Consider the following 16,208-nt stretch of genomic DNA (forward strand, 5'->3'; position numbering starts at 1 on the left):
AGTTTAACGGTCAAACGGATGAATCTGGTCATGAAATTTGACGTGCTGGGGTTTTTTGGGTCTTTGAACACAGTAGTAAGGTCAAATTAGACAAATAGGGTCAGAATGATAGAGACCTATGGCTAACAAGTTTGGATCAACAAAATTTGTTGAAATAGAGTATTTATTTAGTGATGGGTCAAATGGGAGAATTTTGGGATGAAATTTGGTGGGTTAACACTTTTGAATGTCCTTAATCTAATGGAAGTGATGGATCTTTGACCAGAGGTGTAAATTGACTGGTTTAATTCAGATCACGGTCTTAACTTATGGTTTTTCAATCAACGAAAGAGCTCAGAATGGAATCTTACTTTTTCAACGGTCAAATGAAGGTGTTTGGTCATGAATTTTGATGTTCTGGGGTTTTTGGGGTCTCCAAATATAATGGTGAGGTCTGTCTAATTGGTCATATGAAACCGGGATGACAAATGGTAAGCTTTAATTTATAAAATTTACTAAAATAGGAACTAGGCTTGATGGTGGATCAAACAGGGGAATTTTGAGCTACAATTTGGTGGGTAGGCATAGATTAAGAGGAGAAGTCAAGTGGATAGTTCTAATCTAAGAAAGATATAGTCGATCTTGGTAATTGTTCAAGGCCATCAAAATAGGATATTGGTGTTTTTGCGATTGATCATCGTAGATTTGTGGTGGAATTCGCTAGTTGATTGCTTCCTAGTGATCTTGAGGTAATGGGTGTGTTGGATTTGATTTTGAGGAATTGGAGTTTGAATATCACATAGATCAGGGCCATTAGAAAGAGGGTTAGCATGATGAAAAATGGATAATGTTTTATCGATGTGTAACTAAGTAATAGTTTTCTAAATTTGGGGATAGTGTCTGATCGAACGTTGATGTTGATATCAAGGTTATTTGTCCTGTGGGTTGTGTCAAATGAGGGTATTTTGGATTTTGGAAAGTCTCAAGTTGATCTGGCTATATTTCCAAGTTTCTCGGTCTAAGAGGAAGGTACGAAGAGGTAGGATAAAGGAACCGAGCAAAAATTAGGTGCTAACACTCATCCAAACAAAGACTTTTTAAGGAATTGAAATGGATATTAACATTTTCCATAACCCCATACCAATTCAGGTGTTGTATCAAAAGGTCGATTGACTTGAAGACCAAATCAAGATTTTAAAAAGTGATTTTAAATGAGAATAACTCCAGTCTTATTTAGGGGTATTTGAATTAACAATTCATGTAAATGGAATTCCCAGCAATTAAAAGATCTACGCACACTGAAAGTATGGAAGTTCAGCCACACATTGGGAACATTTCTCCATAATTTAAGATATTCCTAATGTCAATCTGGATGCTATGTAAGCAGAGATTTTGCTTGTAGGAGATCCAGGCTCTTAAACAAATGGAGAATTTCTACCTAAAGAACAGCCTTGATGGGGTTTTTATGAAGGGATATCAGTTATCGTGGAACTCAGCCCAGCCCACATCAAGCTTAGCGCAGTGCACCTCATCCAAAATGCATGAAGTCTCTACAAAGAATTCTACTATTACTAAGGTTTGGAAAGATTTTACACAGCAGCTTCAGGCTTTGGGAGGTGGGTTCCACCAGGATAGCTTATAAAGACATGTTGGTGAAAACTTTGGAGAGCTTGTCTGAAAGCCAAAAGCATGGCTTTCCACTACTGAAGCTTCTTTCATTGGCTTCTCCAAAGCAATTCAGTGAAAGCAGCTCGATCAACCAACACTACAGACCTCCCAAACAGGCCCTAAATCCAAATCTTGGAGTTTTACGTATGTTTAAGACTTGCTAGACCATAAAGAGTAAGAATGTTGAATCAGGGGAAGTAGAAAGAAAAATCAATAAGCCCAACAGATATCTTAACCTATTAAAGCATTTCATTAGTTTTGGATCATCCCAAAAACTTATTCATACCACAATGCACCATAAACTTATTCAATACATGAGAAGAGTACACCCTAAACTCAATATAACCATGGAAATTGCCACAGATATGAGTGTGACCGAAACCGGAGCACGTCCATTGTCCCTTCTCAGTATCATTCCTTCAATTATTGGATAGCTGATACTTAGAATGAAAAATGAGAGGAAAACATGCCCGAAGATGTCATCATATTTGTTTGTGGATATCATTCTTCCCAGACCAGCGGTGAAGGAGACCATGTTCAGGGTGACTAAAGTAACCAATATGAGAAGAAAAAATGGGTCCCCCTCAAAACTGAAGACACCCATTTTGTATCTTTCAACATGTGCTTCATCAACAACCTTACTTGTCACTATGAAATTTGCCTTCTTTAAACCAATCAATTTCATGAGAACATCCAGACAAGCAAAGAAATAGGCTGTAACTGACTTTATCATCCAAATCCTGAGCTCATTCCACCACATTCTTAAGGATCCGGCCTCGAATAGGACCTCTGATAAGTGCTGAGAAAGGATAGAAACATAAACAATTGCAAAGATGGCGAACCATGGACTTGAAACCTGTAACAAAATCAAACTTTCTAGCATTGGAAGAGTAATAGTTTGCTATGCTACAATCCAAGAGATTGGCAATGGTGTAATTCATTTCTTACCTTTGGGTACAAGGAGATGCCATTGAAGAGACACAGCTAAGGGATGGTAGCATAACATAGTATTGGGAAAGAATAGAAGGACCGGAATGCGAGGAATGCATAACACATGCTCTGAAGAATTGACATTCTTGATGATCCATATATCAAAGGGCAGAACCTTGAGAGGCACACTTCAAGCAATCCACAACCCCATCTAATGTTTTGAACCATGCTATCGTTTAAACTGACAGTTGCAGAACCTTAAAATGACGGCCTTGAAGGATAATTATAGACAGAGTTCCATCCTTTGCAGTGAAGCATGAACCCAGTAAAGAAATCCTTCACCAGAGAACGGTACAAAAAGCCTCTTTTATATAGAAAAAGTACCAAAAGGTTAACATATTCTTGATCAATTGTATAACAGAACATATATAGATGGATTCTTTGCTTTGATATGTGACCAATGAGGCACCAGCTTTAAAATTGTGATGATAGTTTTGTCTTTTTTCACGGGAAACATAAACAAGGAGGGGCATCTTATTAGCTTGTTCCTGGCCAACTGCATCTGATACTTCATTCTGTATCACCTACAAAAGAGCAAGTATGTTATTACACAATGTTTTGCTTAGGCTCATTTTGCTCGGAGTGCAAATTTCATTTGCATTGGTGTGAATGTACGGGAATGCAAATAGGTTTGACTGTAAATTCTGTTTTATTTGTTTGTGAGAAGTAAAGTAGGACTTCTCAGAGAGAGAGAGAGAGAGAGAGAGAGAGAGAGTGAGAAGTAGGTGTTAGAATCTCATTAGGAATAGGCTTGAGGACCACTCCTATCCTAGTTGGGATTTGCTTCGAAAAATGCAGTTCCAATAGGAGATAATTTAAGAATTGCTGGAGTCATATTAGAACTAGAATCTTCACTCTCCTTTGATAGGTTAGGAGTCTGAAGAACTCTATATAGAGGGTTCTTTAGAGAGGCTACTATCAATTCCTCTATGAAGAGAGTAAGGAGAGGGGAAATGTTCCTAATGCATGGAGGTAGTGTTTTGTGGGTAGGCGTGGACAGAGTTCTTGTGGGCAGGAAATCTGAAGTCTTATGGTTACAGGTATGTCTTAGGTTTGTTCTTGTAAACTAGTATTATTGGGCATAATGGAGCGATTTAATACTCTTTTGAACATACTAGTAATTAAGTACGTGCGTTGCATGTATGGATTTTTTTTCATATTAATTACTTTAATTATAGATATATCATAGTTAGGATAGAACTTTAAAATTAATAAAAGTAACAATATGGTTAAAAATAAACATAAATACTTGTACTAAAAATAAACAATTACTACTACTACTACAACTATTACTAAATTAATTTTGTATTCAATTTCTGTCTTAAATAAAATAATTTTTATTTTAACAATTATTTTATTTAATATGATGATTATATAATATTAGAAATGTTTTGAAAGGTTTTTGACAAAACTCTGTACTTTTTTTATTTTTTGTGTTCTATCTTTTTTAAATATTTATTATTCAATTATGACATCATGAATTTCTTTGAAAAGTTGGATCATTGACTCACCATTTAAATAAGAAAATAACTTTGCTTTTGGACTAGTTTTAAATTATATATTTCATCTACATTATATAAATCATTTTTACTTATCACACTTAATTTTTTGTTTGATATAATTAATATATACTTTTTTATATATTCTTTTGATTACATGTACTTTTTATTATATTTTTAATACTTGTTATTTAACTATTATATTATCAATTAGTCCATTTGACCCAAATCACTAACCCATGACCCAAAAAGAAAAATAGTTTGATTTCTAGGTTGACATTAAATTTTGTATTACATTTCCATTATTAATAAAATTATATCTTATGTATAATATTTATTTTTGTGATTCTTTGTATTTTCTATTTTTAAAAATTTTATTATTTGATTATGACATTATTTCATTTCTAGGTTGATTTTAATTTTGGTATTCCATTTTCATCATTTATAAAAATACTTCTTACATTTCATACTTATTTTTATTCACTATAATGAATATACAATATTAATGGCATGCCCAATTCATTTAATTTTTTTATATTATATATTTTAATTTTTTATTATTTAATTATGGCATTATTTATTAACAAATTTGACCCCAAATGGTTGAATTGCTTACCCACCACCGAGAGGGAAGAAAATGGTTTTGTTTTTAAATCATTTTTCAAAATATTTATTTTTATATTATCAAAGTTAATGTTGTAGCCATTTAATCAGTAGAATTTAATGATGAGAAAAATATATCTTAAATATGAGATTTAATAAGAGAATATACCTTAGGTATGAGATTTAATGAGAGATAATAGACAAATAGTTTTACTTCCAATTTAAATTTTACATTTCATTTTCATCATTAATAAAAGCATTTCTTATTTATAATCAATGTTTTTGACTTGTTGTTGACCTGCCCAATTGAACCATTTGAATTGTCACTCAGCCTTAATTCTAGGTGTGGTTTTGTTGAAACTCCCCATTTTGATTAAAAACCGTCTAACTTGGGTAGTTCAACCATTGACCTATTCGACCGACCAACCAAGTCGCATGTTGCACACTTAATTATGTGCAAACTTTTGAAAGCCATAACTTTGCACTCCAATATCCAACTGGGGTTATCTTTTTGTTTTTTTTTTTTTTTTTTTGAGTAACTTTTCAAGATCTATATGTCCTAAGGGAATTATGTGCCTTGCCTTGCTATTTTCACAAAAAAAAAACCTTTTTTTGACCCCAAATTACAATTTTTAATATTTTATAAATAAAAAATTAATACGGAATCGAAAACATAAATAATGTAACATAATACATATATTATATGTAATATATATAAAACATAATTATAAAATATATGTATAACATAACTATGATATACATAAAACATAATTATATTATTTATTGATGAAATATGTATTTTTACACACACACTAACACATAATGTTGATGCAGAGCAATTTGACTTATGACCTGAAGGTAAAAGTGGGTCATCCTCCAAGTCAGTTTTTAAAACATTGTTTATCATACTTATTATTGTTTAATATGTCAAATATATGATGTTAAAAATGTTCCCATTTTTTTTAAATTCTATATTTTTTTCATTTTATATATTTTTGAATTTTATTATTTAATTGTGGCAACATGAATTGGCCCATTTGACCCAAATGATTTAATTTCTTACCACCACCATCTAGATGAAAACACTACTTTTTCCAATAATATTTTAAAAGTATAAGTTTTTATGGTATTGAATTTGTTAATTTATTATGTATGTATTTAATTATAGGATTTAATGATGAGAAGAAACAAAGAAGCCTTAAATATATGATTCAGTGAAGGTGAATACAAATTAATACCTTATGACTATGTTTGGTTTGAAGGAAGATGAAAACACTACTTTTTCCAAGAAGATTTTAAAAGTATAAGTTTTTATGTTATTGAAATTGTTAATTTATTATGTATGTATTTAATTATAGGATTTAATTATGAGAAGAACCAAAGAAGCCTTAAATATATGATTCAATGAAGGTTAATACAAATTAATACCTTAAGGCTATGTTTGGTTTGAAGGAAAACATAGGAAAAGGAAGGGAAAGGTATCAAAACCTATACAAGGTTTGTAAAGGTTTCCTTGCCTTTCCTTTCCTTTCCCTACTTTTTCCTTGAAACCAAACATAACCTATACAAGGCTATGTTTAGTGCAAATTTTGCATCAATTTTTTATATGTAAAATTTGCACTGACAATAAGTGCAAATGAGACAAAAAAGTACAGATTTTGCATCACTTAAGAGTGCAAATGATAATTATAAACAAGTGGTTGCAAAACTGACCTATGTCCAAAATTTATAATTAATTCAGATTTGCACTGTGGACACCGTTTGTAGCACAAATCCAAAGCGAATACAAATTTTGCAGCCAATTCAATTTTGCATACATTTGTTTGTAATGATTTATACTCCTACTTGATACACTAAACCTTTTCATAGGCTAGGCTCAGGCTTAGCTATTGCCAAAATTGAATAGGGTTTGGACCAAAGCTTAAGCCTAAAGCAATGTAAAATGTTCATGGGCCAAGCTCGAAGTCTGTCTCCTGAATAGGTCCTAAATTCAAGAACATTGTCGTTGTTTTCTCAACCATATCACACTTTTGCATTGTCAATTTGGCCAATTTAACACAAATCTGGAGATTTTTTCACATAATAATTAATGGAGGTTTGGATCTAGGGGTATAATACCAACTCTGCTAGTTCCATATTGGAGCGGTGGAGCCTACACAATTTACCATATGGAAAATATTCAAAACATCAAGAACCTTCATTGGATGGCCCACCTAAGAGAGGGCCTATTCTAAAAATCAAGAACCACTTGGCTCATTACATTGCTAGCAAGGACTAAGGTATCAATACAATACTCCCAATATGAGGCATATCATATCCATATCCTTGATCATGGATACATGATACGCTACGATTGGATACATATCTCATGAGTCGTGCATATCGGTATTATATGCCACCGTATCGGGCTATATCACACTGTATCGGTGGATACAGTTCGATACACACTGATACAGAGGCGTATCTATGTCTAGCTTGACAAAATTGTTCATTGAGTACTTTTGGATTGTTTTTCATCTTTAATACAAGTTAAAAATAGTATTATGAAAAATGAAATAAATAGTTTAAGATTTCATTTTTTCAAAAAAATTAATAAAAACTAAAAATTATAAAAATAATATATTTCATCTACCTTAGATGATTTACATATTTTATTTTACACATAATTATATGTAAAAATGAGAACATGGTTATTATTTGAAAAAATAGTTATCATATACAAATACTGAATAAATAAATTTTCCCAACAAAATTAATGGAAAACAGAAAATTATAATTATAAAAAACTAAAACGAATAATCTAAGATTTAATTTTCCCAAAAGATTTAATAAAACAGAAAATTAAATATAATTTATTTATCTACCTTAAATGATTTATTTGTTTTATTTTAAAATTATGTGTAAAATAAAAATATTATATGTTAAAAATGAAAACATTTTTACTATTTAAAAAATAGTTGTTATTTAAATAAAATACTAAATTAATAAATATTCTAAAAAATTAATAAAAGTTGAAAATTATAGTTATAAAATATAAAGAATGATAATTATTGTACAATGTTTGAATGTTCTAGAGTCCCGATATTGTTTATTGCAATATTTCTCTTCACATAACCTATTGAAGTATGCATTTCTCATGTCTTTATATCTTATTCATAGATAATTTAGCTTTTGGTTTAGTATTATTAATGTATTTATGTGATTTGTATGCATTTCACTAGTGTATTCAAGTGTTTCTATATCTTTCGTTCGTATCCATACGTTTTCAAAGTGTATCAGTATCCGTATCCATATCCGACTTATCCGATATGATACCCAGTACCAATACTTTGATCCCTGATTGCTAGTAAACTTTGTACATTAATGGTGTATTTGGTTTGAAGGAAAAAGTAGGAAAAAGCAAGGGAAACCTTTACAAATCTTGTATAGATTTTCCTCTGTTTCCCTACCTTTTCCTTCAAACCAAACATAAGCTAAAGGTGAATAATTATTTTTGGTCAAAGTTGGCTACTAACGTTGTGTTTGGTTTGAAGGAAAAAGTAGGGAAAGGAAACCTTTACAAACCTTGCATCGGTTTCCCTATCTTTTCCTTCAAACCAAACATAACCTAAGTGATTCTTGGAATGAATTTGTCTTTCATCAAAAAGAAAATCATTATTGTTTAACTATTCACTTCCCTTGATGTATCTAATCAAATTTATGTGACCAATGCTCCACCTAAACAAAGTCATGTCTCTCTCTCTCTCTCTCTCTCTCTCTCTCTCTCTCTCTCTCTCTCTCTCTCTCTCTCTCTCTCTCTCTCCCCTAACATAGGCCCCATCAAGCCCCACACAACCCTCTTTTCTTTCCCCCTACTTATGACACTAGTATTTATGTACACGCTTTGCACATGACAAATTTTGTGATGACGATAGTATATAATATATTTCTAAATTGTTTTTGCAATTTTTTATATTTCTACTTCTAAAAAAATTATTCTTATTTATCACATTTATTGTGGTTCATTAATATATAGATATGTCCAAATAAAATTCTTGCAAAGGTAACGAGAATTAATAAAATTCTTATCATTCTTATTTATTATGGTTCATTAATAAAATTAATAATTTTTATCAGTTACCTTCATTAGAATTTTATTTGAAATCTTGTTATCTTTGAAAGAATTAACTTCTATATGATAAATCTAACTCCAGTTACTTCAACTGCTAAAACTATCACTTACTCTTGTAGATATCTTGCCATCCAATGATGTGGGCTTTAAGGTAATGGAAATTAAAAGTTGACCCACCATATAGATTAAAGAATAAATTGCTCATTGATTTGCAAGTTGAAAATCTCTTCATGGTGATTAATGTGGCCCAACATTGGCTATTGAGAACATAATATGTACTTTCAGTTTTCTTAATTTAAATAAATGAAAGAATAAATTGCTAAAACCTCCCATAAAAATTTTTATCATTGTTGAACCACCCCTAAATTTTGGTAGATGCAATCACCTCCCATGAACTTTTTGACATGGTTGCAAGTAGACCCTCTATTAGAATCTTCTAACAAAAAGCACCAAATGTCTAAAATACCCATGCATTTTCCAAAATTTCCCCAATCCCTTTTAATCTCTTTTTCAGATTTGATGTATTTTCCAAATTTTCCCTTCATATCAATTTCTCAAAGGTAAAATTGCAACTGTAAATTCTTTTCTCTTGTTGTTCATAACACTTATAATGCTTTTTATGTATAAACCAGTTTCAATAATAATTACTTGGGTATTTTGGACATTTTTCATGGCTCTTGTTAGAGGATTTTACAAAGGAGTCTACTTGCAACTATGTCGAGAAGTTTAGGGGAGGTGATTGCAATTACCAAACTTCAGGAGAGGTTTGGGCAACAGTCTAAAACTTCTAGGGAGGTTTCAACAATTGCCATGGTTTGTTTTCCAATTATTGAATAAAAAGAGGGTTTTTTGTGTATTTTCCCTAATAAGCATTAAATGGGAATGTTAAATAACAAATTTTCCATTGACTTGTTTTACAATTATGAAGATAAAAAATGGAGTTTTGTGTCTTTTTTTGTAATAAGTATTAAATGAGAAAGAAGAATCATTTCCTGATAAGCATTAAATAACAAAACAAAATTATATATTTACCATTGCTCACTCTTTGATTCAAACCTTAGAGATGGGTTTTTTAGTATGGTGAAAATTCCAAAAGCGAACCACATCTATTTGTACTTTTATAGATAGTATAGATTAGGCTCCACACAAGCTCTCTTTGTCTCCCTCTCATAACACTAGGCCCCACACAACCCCCTCTTTCACCCCAATTGTGTCATCTAGTCCCACATAACTCCTCTCTCTCCCCCCCTCCATTTTGGTCCATGTGTCACCTAATCAAAATGGGCCTTTGGCATTGAAGATGGCAATCAATAAAAGAAAAACAAATAGAAAAATTAACATTAATTTTCTTAGAAAATGCAAAAAAAAATAACAACTGTAAAATTTTCTTAAAAATCATTCCTTCTTTTTCTTACATTAAAATACCATTTCTATAAATAAAATATCATAAAGTTTGTATCTCAAAAAATAGTATAATAAGATGAAATAAAAATATTTTAAGCAAGGCTGTTATAAAATATTAAAAGTAAAAAATAATAAAAAAATATAAGAACAAAAAATAAAACTTTTAAACTAATTAGGTTAAATAATATTAAAAATAACAAACTAATATAATTGAGTTGAGTATAATATTATAAATATAAATTAATTAATTAATTGATATTAATTAAATAGGTTGTCATCATATAACTTGACAAGAGAGAGGAAAAGATTTAGATGAAAAATATTACTACATTAAAACTTATGAGAGAGAGAGAGGTATAATGGAGGGGAGAAGAGAGAGACATAAAAGAATAATAGATGAAAATAAAGAGAGTAATAATTACTTTGATGGCATTATTGTAATATTTTGAAAATATAAGGTCTTCTTAAAATATATTCATTCTTTTGATTACATTAAAATACCATTTGTATAAATAAAAAATCATAAATGTTGTATCTCAAAAAATAGTAAAAATCATAAAAATTAAATAAAAAAATATTTAAGGAAGGTTGTTAGTATAATATTAAAAGTACAAAAATAATGAAAATTTAAAAGAACAAAAATAGTAAAATTGTTAAAGTAATTAAGTTAAAAAATATAAATAATGAAATGGTCTAGGTTGTTTTGAGCATAATTTTAAAAAGTTTAAATCAATTATGTTACATGAGTATAAATTAATTAATTGATATTAAATAAATAGGTTGTTAAAGAGAGAGAAAGAAGAAAGATCTAGATGAAAAATACCCCTATCTAAGACTTGGGAGAAACAGAATGGAGGGGAGAAGAGAGAAACAAAAAGAATAATAAATAAAAGTAAAAGGGAATAGTGATTACTTTTGGTGGTATTATTGTAATAATTTAAAATATGGGGTCACACACATAATGTAAAAAGTGTAATGATTAATTTTGGTGGCATTATTGCAATATTTTGAAAATATAAGGCCACACACACAATGTAAAAAGAAAGTAATGATTAATTTTAGAGGTATTATTGTAATATTTTGAAAATTCACTATCATAAGTATTTATTAATTTTGGATGGCATAATTGTAATTTTCTAAACTCAGATTTTATTTCTTAAATAAAGAGTTTGTCCTTAGATTCCATTTGATGAAAGTTTTTTTTTTTTTATTGACTACTCGTCTTTACCCCCATAGTGGCCATAATTCACTTGATGAAACTTGGATATTCTATCCATACCCATTTTTCTTTTAGTATATATATGATTATAGGGATAAGATATATCCCCCAAAAATTGTAAAACTTTGATGTATCAATGCACATATAAGGGTGCATGTGTCAATGTATCCATATATAAAATATATCATATCAATCTCTTTCTCTCTCTCATTAAAAATCATACCAACAAGTCTCTATTTTACGATTCAAAATAGAAGATTCCAATATTAGAAAGGGTTTTTTAGATAAACCTTGCTTACTTAGTATGAGTTGTAATATTTCTAATGCAACCATAATCACAGCATTTTCTTGTCATTGTCCACTAAAATACTACATCGGTTTTCCTGCACCTACACAAGACACTACAGTCGCATATCTCACCCACAAGACTCTCCCTACAAAACAGGTTTATATATATAAAAGAAATAATATTTACCTCAACAGGAGGATGATCTTTTTCTTGAATCCCACAATTTTCTCTGCTGGCTTGATCCACCCGTTTCTTAAAAGACTCATATTTGGACTAAAATCAAACACAACATAATAGACGATTTTAGTACTACATCTGTTGACCTATAATATAATCATATTTATATTAAAATTAAGAGAAATATAATACTCATTAATCTAATTAAAATATATACATACCTTGATGGCCTCTCGCTCTTCTATGAATTCTTTGCTCCAAAGGTAGCCAAGACCTTGTTTCTATGCCATGCTTGCTGCAGAAAGGTAGCCAAGACCTTGCAAAGGAAGATGCCTCACGAATGGCGTATAGCGTAAGGGGTGAGCCTGCATCATCGGAGAGGTATACAGTGAGCTTCTCCGGTGGATACTCGAGGGACATGGCCGATACCACAGTGTCCATGACTTCCACCGTGGGCTCTTTCTTGGGATCAGCTATGCAAATGAATACATCGATTGCCGACAGCTTGTCATCTGGGGGAAGTCTCCCTGAGAACACAGTCCGAGACACTGGACGCCAGCGGTAGGCCTGGCGGAGGAGCCAAAGAAAGGAGAGTTGAAGCTCAGAAGCGGAGATGAGAGCCCATGCCAACATGGGTACCGGTGTAGCTAGATTGCTCTTACTACCGTCAAAGAGTAGTACTGAAGCTCTGTAGTAGAGCAAGGCCAGTAGTAATGTAAAATGAATCAGAGTGTGCACTCTGTTGATGGCTGCTTGCAGCTTCCGAACATGGCCGACGTGAAGAGGGAAGTTCTCCATGTCTTCTCCCACTCCTTTCACGATTTTCTGAACTGAAGTAACTTGTTTCCTAATAAATTTAAGTATGAAAGTCCTAAGGCTCCAAGCCTCGTCAAAAAAAAAAAAATCAGTTGATGTGATTCTCAGCTTGTTCACATTTTGTATGGTAACTGTATGTGTAAGTTGTCACACTACTTTAATCGGCGTAAGATAAAAGAAATGAAGATGCTAAAAAAGAAGTACGGACCATGCATATAATAACATAAATATTAAATCTTATCTTTTATATATATATATATATATATATTAATCAATATGATTGGGGTGCTTTCGAAAATGGAGTAGATTCCCACATGAGAACAATCCAGCAATTACAGTAATTAATAAATATATAATTAGTGATTATAAATAATAATTACTGTTATTATAAATATAATTAATAAAATCTACTGATTATTATAGTAATTAATTACTATAATTTAATAATTAGTGATTATAGTTAATAATTACTGTTATTAAAATATTGTTAACAACTAGATATTTACTTTAAAATTATAAATACTGTTATTAAAAAAATACTGTTAATAGATTACTGATTATTACATTAATTTAATAAATATATAATTAGTGACTATAATTAATAATTACTGTTATTATAAATATTGTTAATAAATAGATATTTACTTTAATTTTACTTTAAATTTAGTAAATAATGTTAATAAATATTGTTATTAATAAATACTGTTAATTTAATTTAATTTTGGTAATTATTAATTTAATGAATATTGTTAATAAATCCTATTTATAAATTTAATATTTACTATTATATTAAAAATAACTAAACAATATTATTAAAACTATCATTAATAATTATTTAATTAAATAGTATAATTACTTACTATTATTGATAAATGTTGTTAATAATGTTCTAACAACCGACAGTTCGACCGTCCGATTTGAACGAGTGGCCCGTTCTGACAACAAAAATTACAAGAAAAAATTACGGAACCGTTCTGGCCATCGATTTTTGGGTTGACGGTTTGATCATCCGGTTCGAATAAACGGTCCATTCTGACAACAAAAATTATAGGCAAAAAATTTAGTTTGTGAGGTCCATTAAGTAGTATCATACATGTTATGTCATTCGAGCGTGTGACTCATACGACCCGAAAATGGAACCGTTCTGGCCACCGGTTTTTGGGTCGACAGTTCGACCATTCAGTTCGAACTAACCACCTGTTCTGACAACAAAAAATTACATGCAAAAAATTACAGAACCGTTCTACCCACCGGTTTTCGAGTCAACGGTTCGATCGTTCGATTCGAACGGACGACCCATTCTGACAACAAAAATTATAAGCAAAAAATTGAGTGTGTGATGTCCATTAAGCAATATCATACGTGCTATGTCAATCGAGCGTGTGACTCATATGGCCCAAAAATGGAATCGTCCTACCCACTAGTTTTCGGGTTGACAGTTCGACTATCTGGTTCGAACGGATGACTCATTCTGACAACAAAAATTAAAAAATCATAAAAATGGCCAAAAACCATTGAACGAGTCAACGGGTTAACGGTTCAACTACTCGGGTCAATGGGTCGTTAAGCAATTCAATGGTTTTTTGCTAGGGATCGGGATTGGGGTAAAACGGAACTGGTTGCTTGGACAGTTCCCAATTAAAAAAATAAAAAACGGACAACCCATTCTAACAAAAAAAAATACAAGCAAAAAATTGAGTGTGTGAGGTCCATTAAGCAGTACCATATGTGTAATGTCATTTGAATGTGTGACTCATACGACCGAAAAATGGAACCATTCTGGCCACCGATTTTTGGGTCGACGGTTCGACTATTCGGTTCGAACGGATGGCCTGTTCTGACAACAATAATTAAAAAAATAAAAAAAAAACAAAAACCATTGAACGGGTCAACGGTTTGACCGCCTGGGTTAATGGGTCGTTGACCAATTCAATGATTTTTTGCCAGGGACCGAGGTTAGGATAAAACGAAATCGGTTGCCTGGATGGTTCCCAATTAAAAAAATAAAAAAATGGCCAAAAACCATTGAACGGGTTAATGGGTCGACAATTCGACTGCTCGGGTCAATGGATCATTGACCAATTCAATGATTTTTGGCCAAAGACCAAGTCAATGGGTTAACGAGTCGACGGTTCCATTCCAGAAGCAGGGACCCTCCGCTACTTGTGAATTTAAAATGGAGATGGAATGAGGTGTCACAAAAAAGTAGGAAATCATTTAAAAACCAATTAACATGTGAGGAAGAATATTATTAAGCCATGCCCCAACTAACGTGTCTTCTAATGCAATTTTTGCTTTTATTATTGAACCTGAAATTAAAAACATATATACAAAATAAGGAAAAAAAACCATGGTTTTCAAAACCTGACTAAACGGTCGGACCGAAAAAACCAGGAATCAGTTAGGTGATTAGCTCCGTTTTACCCTAGAATCGTTATTTTGTTGAAAACTGTTGATTTGGTCAGTAAACCACTGATCTGGGCAATCAAACCATTCAAACCACCCAAGGATTTTGGCTATTTTAATTTTTTTATTTTTTGTCAGAATGGACCGTCTATTCGATTCAAATGGTCAAATCATTCGGTCTAAAAACCAGACCCATGACTGGTTCATTTTCCGATTTAGTTTTAAAAACCTTGAAAATAACTATCAATTACAAAAATGCATGAAGAATGGGGAAAACCTTAGAATCCAAAATTTACTAATTTTAAATAACTAAACCAATGATAAACATAACTCATAGTGTTTAAGAGACTAAATTTGGTTCTACGAAAGCACATAAAGAAGAATCTGCCACTGATGATACCAAATTAATAAATAACAAATTGAATGCCCTGATGAATAAATATAAATACCAATGGGTAAAAAGAGAGTCCAATCAATAGGTTTTTCATTCAATTGTTTGATTGAGAGAGATGAAAATACCAAAAGAAATCAAATGTATATAATAGTTTTGTCCAAAGCATGTATTGAAAGCAAGCTAGGTCAAACTAATGTGTTTTAAAATGGGGACCAAGTTCCCTATGAGATGGGTAACATTGTTGAATTATTTCATAAAAACACAAATATGGGAAGCACGTAAATTCTTATAGGAAAACTAAGAAGAAGAAAAGAACTAAAAATGCTAATTCGTATTTCATGCATGTGCCACTATTAAGATCATCTCAGTATATTCTAGTTATATCCTCTAATCTAGTGTATTATATATAAAACGCCTTATTTCATGTTTTGTGTGCAAAGAATTTGTGTTGCAGGCTGCGTTTGGTTGAAGTGCAATTTTATTTGCACTAGTACAAATGTATGGGAGTGCAAATGTAAAAAAGCAAATTCTCGTTTAATTTTGTTTTGGATTTTACTTTATTCTGTTTCATGTCTTAATTTATTTTATTTTCATTGCAACTAAATAAAATAAGTTAAAAATTAACACAAAAATAGGTCAGAATTTGCACTCAA

General features: G+C 31.2%; 1 pseudogene; it reads right to left on the reverse strand.

Annotated features, from left to right (window-relative positions):
- Positions 1-1,954: 1,954 nt before the first annotated feature.
- Positions 1,955-12,751, reverse strand: LOC148878892 (quillaic acid 3-O-glycosyltransferase CSL1-like; annotated as a pseudogene).
- Positions 12,752-16,208: the final 3,457 nt, after the last annotated feature.

Source organism: Nelumbo lutea, chromosome 1 (genome assembly GCF_056320005.1).
Source record: "Nelumbo lutea isolate HS-2025 chromosome 1, American lotus-T2T, whole genome shotgun sequence".
NCBI lineage: Eukaryota > Viridiplantae > Streptophyta > Magnoliopsida > Proteales > Nelumbonaceae > Nelumbo > Nelumbo lutea.